Genomic DNA, 6,000 nt, shown 5'->3' on the forward strand with positions numbered 1-6,000 from the left:
AGGATAAGACTTTTTCTTTGTATGGAACTTCTCACCGCAGACTCAGAATAAGTGCTTTTGAACTCCAGATTCCCACAAGTTTTTAATAATTTCAAAGGCAAGCAGAGATAACAATAATGCAACACCATTGACAAAGGGGTAGCAATTTTATTCACACAAAGCACTCACATTTTATATATAAAAAACAGCATATAAACCACACATGTGGTATCCCCACGGAGACAGCTTGCTTCACCACACAACATGCCTACCCATTAAGTTGGTAATTGAGATATAGATCAAAATCATCCTGGACACCAATAGATCACACAGGGAATCGGCTGGCAGAAGTTCATGCAGTCACATCATCCAGGGGTCAGTTATAACCAGCTTTACACGTTTTGGACCAACAGGTCCTTCATCAGAAGCATGTAGTAAGAAATGTATTCATATGTTTTAAGTGATTAATATTCTGCCACTATTCATACTCTATGTAAAAAGCATTAGCGCCATTCTAAGGTCACCACCCTTTGTACTGTTCCCGAAACAACATAACAAGAGGACACGTCTGTATCTGGAACAAACCATATTGCAATGAAAGGGGTGCAAATACATTTATATTTTCTGTACAGGGTAAATACTGGCTGCTTTCCATGCAGCCCACAAATGTCAGACAGCTTTATTTTTACACCCCACCCAAATCTTAATCTCTCTGCACGTTACACCTGCCTCACCTGCAGCACAACATAGCTTTGCCCAAGTGTAAATCATAATCAGACCTTGCGTGAAAACAAGAATAGGTGACTGTTAAGTGGCACAAGATGCCAATATAGGGCTGCTCATTGAAGGCGCAGTCAATCTGTGTCGTTGTCACTCTGCCATCGATTGCAGACAACCATCACTGAGAAACCATTAATAGTCTTAACTATCAATGGGGTCAATTCAATTCACTGACAGTTGAATAGCGCCAGGAGTTAGCTCCCGTCGCTATTCAATTCAGCTCAAGTTAAGTCGGCGAAGGCCCATTCTCCCGGACTTAACAGGTTGAATTGTCGGGAGAACGGGCATTCTCCGACTTAACTCCCCGCCGCGATGCTGATTCCCGACAGAATCAGCCTTGCGCCGGTCGCGCGGCAGCACTTTTGTCGGATTTCTTCTCTCATCCCCCGGGGGTGAGAGAAGAATTCCCGACAATTGAGGGTCACTTGTCGCTGTATTGAATAGTGCCGGGAGCTAACTCCCGGCGCCATTCAACTGTCAGTGAATTGAATCGACCCCAATGTTTTGACGCGCTGCTGCTCTTCATGCACAAAATATTTTAACACTCAGATCTGTGTGCGCTGCTGCAGGTTATCTTCTGATACTCCTTGCCCACCCCATGGTTCTCCACCTGGTATAATACTAGAGAGACCATCCCTGAACAGCCCAAGGCCACCTAGCATTTAGAAAGAGTAACATAAGGTGGCTAGTGCTGTAGTGATTGGGCTGCCAGAGTGCAGTAGTCACAGTCCTCTCTCCTCTCACTTAGCTGCCTACAGCATCTCACGCCACTTTATTAAAGAGCTGGAAGACTGAATTGTTAGGACAGGTCCAGAGATGGATGCAGTTCCCATAGCTGCTGCATCTTTAGGCGCAGCAGTAATAATGCTATAGGAGGCGTCAAAGGAAAAAAAGACGCCTCCTGTTGGCATCCCAGATCAGAGTACTGCGTCTGAAGAAGCAGAATCGGATCATCTGCGAGAGTATAGACCAGGGGTGGGGAACCTTTGGCCATCCAGCTGTTGTTGAACTACACATCCCAGCATGCCCTGCTATAGTTTTGCTATTTGGCCATGCTTAAACTATTACAAGGTATGCTGGGATGTGTAGTTCAACAACAGCTGGAGGGACAAAGGTTCCCCATCCCTTGTATAAACCATCAGAGCAACCCCAAGGTTATTCAGATTGATCCTCTGTGCTCCGTAGTTGAGGCCAGGAAATCTGTATCTTCCTGTTCTCGCCCCCATTTTTGGGACTGCTGCCCAGTGCCACCTCATCCCCAAATGGCTACAGCCTGTCAATCAGGCTGTGGCTCAGGGGTGCACTGTGTGCGGCAACGCACCATCGGAGATGTACGCAATCGGGTTTGCATACATCAATAAATTAGGTCCACAGTGTTGTCAGCGCATCCCAGAGCCACTCACAGGATGGGATGTAATCATGTTACCGGCGGTTGGGATCCCGCCGGTCAGTATACCGATGCCAGAATCCCGCCTGCTGGAAATCCCAACAGTCGGCAATCCATGACACCCATAGAGTGGGAATAGAACCTGTGGCGAGAGCAGCGAGCCACCGAACCTGCTGCGTGGGTCTCCATGGCAAGTCTCCATAAACAAGTCCATAAATAAGTCATCCGTTCGGCTGAATCAATATGGCAGCCCAATTTCACACAATACTCTTCGCTACCATATAAGGTAGCAAACACTTTTGTGGTTCAGCCGGGCGTAGGATGTGAGATGAGGTGCCATTGCCAGCTTTTAATCAACGCAGCAATGGCAATTCGTAACCTTTGCCTGGAATTGAATTCCCCTATTAGTCCGTCTGTTATTACCCAGTCTGATTTAATACTGCTTTGTTCCCATATGTAAATCACTACAGAATATGTTGTTATTATATAAGTAAATGTTAATAAACTTATACTAATGGATGTATCTTTAGAAGGGACATAAGGTGAATAAGTATAGACAACAGCAGTGTGTGGAAAATATGATGGTGAAGGTGACATTTGGGGTACAACAAAAGAATATCGTAAACATCAGTACGCGATAACAATTCTCATAATATAAACAAGCATAACGTAGTAAGGTTATGTGACTAGACAGTGTATATAGAACAAGGCAGGTGCAGCTGATGACAAAGGGCTGCAAATGAATGCAGTGGATGGAGCAAAATTCATGGAATGTCACAGACTATAACCCATGGACCAAGCAGTGGTGTAATGGTGAAGCTTGCATACATAACGCCTATGATACCAGACTACACTGCAAATGCCATAGCTGCATCAGGTGGATGGAACAAGATGCAAACAAGCGATGCTGACGGAGATGAATGGAATTAAATGAAAACAAGTTTAGTGGACTGTGGCACAGAGAACAAGTTGAGACCAGGTGTAATTGGGAACCGATTGTTAATAGCAGATAAACAAGTGTAACTGACTAAGGTATATGGAATGAGAGATGAACCATACGTTAAGTCCTGTGCCAATATAGCAGCTGTTAACGTGGCAGCAAATTTACAGTAAGACATAAAATATCTGCTGCGGGGATCAATATAGTAAAGATTAGGGATCTATACAGCACACAAGGATTTGAACCTAAATGTAGTCATGTTTAGTGTCTAAATGTAGTCATGATCCTCTTGTCAAACACAGCATAACTCACATATAATATAACGTTTTAATATTATATGCAAAACTGTAAAAGTCGAGAACAAATTATTGAGAAGTGACTTAAAATGTAAAAGCATAACAGGAGTGGGCAGGCTTAATGATGGGTACATGGTCATGGCACAAGAAAACAAAGAAAGCTGTACACCCCTGAGACATCATGATTATGTATAAGACATGGGGCAGTGGTGTATGGCATGACATTATATATATATATATATATATATATATATATATATAAAAAAGCCTGTGGTGTGCCGTGACAGCACACAGAGGGTGCAGGCATGCTGTGCCTTTGTTACACAATGCAGTGACAGGTGTAGTGGGCACTGGGCAGCCATGTACAGCAGCCTCTGTGGCCCTTCGCACACACCACTGGTGGCCCTGGGCACACGTAGCTGGCAGGTATCGCACAGGGCTGTGACACTGGGTGAAGATGGTGGTTACAGGCCTGGGTCTCCTATCCCAGGCCGAGAAGGGGGGCTGTCAGCTGTCTGCTCCACCTACACGTAAATCACAACCGAGAGCCGCTCAGGTTCCCCCCGTGGCGGGTCCTCGTCTCCCCCACCCGTGACCCCGTCCTACCAGGGAAGAGTCCGGCCGGCAGTCTGGAAGCAGATCCTCTTGTTATTGTTGTTGTTGACGACTCAGCATCGCTCAGGCTGCTGCCTGTTTCCGGCGGCGATCTGACATCGCGAGAGTGCCCCGAGATCTCGTGTTGTGCTGGAGTCTGGCACTCTGGGAGCGACACACTCACACAGGGGAGGAGAGGCGGCTGCTGCTGGCCGTGTAGTCAGGGTTGGTGAGAGGAGTCAGATCATCAGTATGGCGACAGAGATGCTGTAAGGGGCAGTGCTGCGTCCCTGATAGTGCTCTATGCTGCTGCTAGTCCATATTAGTGAGTGTGCTGCGAACTTGCCATGCTGTGTGCTCCTGTAAGACCCCCAACTTGCTGTGTGTTTCTGCTAGTTGATCCCTGTGATTGTGTGGTGTTCTGCTGTTGTTCCTTGATTGTGCAGTGTGCTCCTGTTAGTTACCGGAGTGTGCTGTGGTTAGTCCGAGACCATACTGTGCGCTTGTTAGTTTTACCTGACCATGCTGTGTGCTCCTGTTAGTTGTTCCCTGATTGTGCTGTGTGTGTTGCTGTTAACCCTGACCATGACGTGTGCTGCTGATATCCCTGATCATGATGTGTGCTGCTGTTATTTGTACCCTGTGATTGTGCTGCTGTTATCCCTGACTGTGATGTGTGCTGCTGTTAGTTGTACCCTGTGATTGTGCTGTGTGCTGCAGTTATCCCTGACCATGATGTGTGCTGCTGTTATTTGTACCCTGTGATTGTGCTGCTGTTATCCCTGACTGTGATGTGTGCTGCTGTTAGTTGTACCCTGTGATTGTGCTGTGTGCTGCAGTTATCCCTGACCATGATGTGTGCTGCTGTTGTACCCTGTGATTGTGCTGTGTGCTGCTGTTATCCCTGACATGATGTGTGCTGCTGTTAGTATTACCCTGTGATTGTGATGTGTGCTGCTGTTATCCCTGACCATGATGTGTGCTGCTGTTAGTATTACCCTGTGATTGTACTGTATACTGCTGTTAGTCACTGAGACAGTGCTACGCAATTTTGTTTGTTGTGGACTGTATAGTTAAATTTGGAATTATACATTCATTACTTACAGTGCAGTGATTTGTTTCATTCCCTAATATAAATGCCAGCTGCTCCACTATTTTAAGAACTGGAGCATGTTCTATGATAAGTGGAGATTATTTCCTAATTTCCTCTGGATTATAGGTGTTCATGCCAAACGTTGTTATGGTTACACCTAGAACAAAAGGACGTACTCCCAGTGTTAACTCTGTAATGTAAATAAATACAAGTAATCTCTATATGACTGTGTGTGTATTAGTCCTAATACCGGTATACATGGACAAATCACATAAAACAACACAAACACCACATTTAAAAAATAAATACCAATAAGAAATAAGTGAAGGCAGAAACGCTTGTGCGTTTTACTTTACCTTCAGAAAAAACTTTTTTCCTTGGTTATAATATTTAGCTTGATTGCAGTATAGGCATGCTTAAATCTGTGAGCTTGAAAGATAAAGTGCTTTGTGTGCACAATTTGGAAAGTCAAGTGACCAAAAAGAAAGCGATAAAGACCTACCATTTATCACTGATTTTTCAGGGCAAAGAAACCTCTTAGAAAGAAGTATAAAAAAAAATTGACATATCCTCATAACTGACGACGAATGAAAAACCTTACTCCGTACACAACCGAGGATTATATACAGAAGAGCACCTACGATTGGAAAAAGTCTTGTAAAAAGTAATCTGAAAACAGAACTGTAAGGGAAAAAGACGTGGCTTGGAAATACAGAATCTGGATGCTATAACTGTAATAATTGTACATCATGCAAAAAATCAGGAAGATCAACTACTAAACCCATCAGAAGAATCTCTTCATGGACCACAAATAAGATATTTAAAATAAAAGAGAAAATAACATGTAACTCGACAGGGGTAAAATATCTTCTAACATGCCCCTGTGGTTTACAGTATGTAGGCAAGACCATCCAGAAACTACACATTAGAA

The 6,000-nt window shown here is 44.4% G+C and overlaps 1 protein-coding gene across 3 annotated transcripts in view; it reads right to left on the reverse strand.

The window, feature by feature from the left end:
- The window catches only part of RB1CC1 (RB1 inducible coiled-coil 1), a 397,988-nt gene extending 393,408 nt beyond the window's left edge, over positions 1 to 4,580 (reverse strand). Inside the window, exon 1 of one of the 3 annotated variants that reach the window (XM_063923715.1) lies at positions 3,989 to 4,580. The gene's annotated coding sequence lies outside the window, so the exon portion shown is untranslated. Of the gene's footprint in view, positions 1 to 251; positions 429 to 3,988 lie in introns of those variants that run through there. The other 2 variants (XM_063923717.1, XM_063923716.1) reach the window with 2 other exon arrangements.
- Positions 4,581 to 6,000: the final 1,420 nt, after the last annotated feature.

Source organism: Pseudophryne corroboree, chromosome 5, assembly GCF_028390025.1.
Source record: "Pseudophryne corroboree isolate aPseCor3 chromosome 5, aPseCor3.hap2, whole genome shotgun sequence".
Classification (NCBI taxonomy): domain Eukaryota; kingdom Metazoa; phylum Chordata; class Amphibia; order Anura; family Myobatrachidae; genus Pseudophryne; species Pseudophryne corroboree.